The following is a 1295-nucleotide window of genomic DNA, read 5'->3' as shown; positions in this document are numbered from 1 at the left end:
CCCTCCACCCTCGCCCTCCACCCTGCGCCCGTCTGTGAAGCGTGTTCTCAGGTCGTGTGCAGGTTATAAGAACACCTGGAGAACTGGGACGGTACGCATTACCTCATCCTCTGCATCGTAGCTGCTACATCCAACATGGCGGACCGGTCGCTGGTTTGCCAGCTGTACTGCTAAAAATGATTTGATGATGATGACTCGTTGAATACGGAGCAGTTTGATTGTATTCACACATGAACAGCGGAGTGAAACAAGAATTATTTCAATACTTTACATTTAAAAACTGCTTTTTTTGTGACAGACGCAGCTTCTCTGTCACCACTGCCTTATTTCTGCCTTTTAATTCAAAACGTCACATGCAGCGATGAATTGTGGGTAAATACTTCGCCAAAGTCCGCCTGAATGCGGGCTTAGCGGGTGGAACGAGGGTGGAAGTGTGAGGATTGGGACCGGGCCTTAACCGTTAAACTGTTTTTCTCATATTTCTGTGTTTTCATGTCTGACTGTGAGCCTGCAGCGCCCCCTAGTGGTTTCACCAGGGAACCTGGAAGGTGGGACGTTTCTGGGTGCAGGTGTGACACCAGGTGTCACTGCAGGTATTGGTCTGGTGATTATTACAGGTGCGGCTCCAGGTGCGGCTCCAGGTGCGGCTCCAGGTGCGGCCCCTGGTGCGGCCCCAGGTGCGGCCCCAGGTGCGGCCCCAGGTGTCACTGCAGCAGGCAGTGACACTTGATGCCCTTCTCTTTGTGCGAGGTGCTGAACAGCTGACCGGCCTGCTTGTTGATGAGGTTCCAGAAGTTCTCGAAGGAGATGTTCTGCCCGTCCTGGACCTCCATCTGCTGCAGGACCTGACCCAGTCCCTCCTCGTTCTCCACCGTCTGCAGACAGGAAGCAGAGAGTCAGTGAGCACAGCTGGAAACACTCAGAGAACGCTCCGGGGAACGTGACCTCAGACACAAAACACTCCGACAGCTCCCCTCCACCGAGGAGGAGGAGGAGTTTTCAGAACCGCTCGGAAAGAAGTTCGTATTTGTTTTAGTTTGAGACCTGCAGCGCCCCCTGCTGATTTATGTTTTCACAATAAAACAATTGGAAAAGCTGCAGAGAACAGAAGTGTCTGAAGGCAGAGCGAGCCTCGCCCTGATTGGACCGTGAGCTGTGATGTCATCAGTACCTTGGCGATGGCTGGCATCTGATTGGAGACTAAAGTCTGGAACTGGGTCGTGTTCAGGGTCGGTCCGTTATCGGCAGCTTTATGAAACTCTGTGACCAACGTGTTGATGGCCAACTCCAGCTCT

The sequence above is a fragment of the Kryptolebias marmoratus genome, linkage group LG16, assembly GCF_001649575.2.
Source record: "Kryptolebias marmoratus isolate JLee-2015 linkage group LG16, ASM164957v2, whole genome shotgun sequence".
Taxonomy (NCBI): Eukaryota; Metazoa; Chordata; class Actinopteri; order Cyprinodontiformes; family Rivulidae; genus Kryptolebias; species Kryptolebias marmoratus.
The sequence above is the reverse complement of the archived record's forward strand: the minus strand, read 5'-3'. Positions refer to the sequence as shown.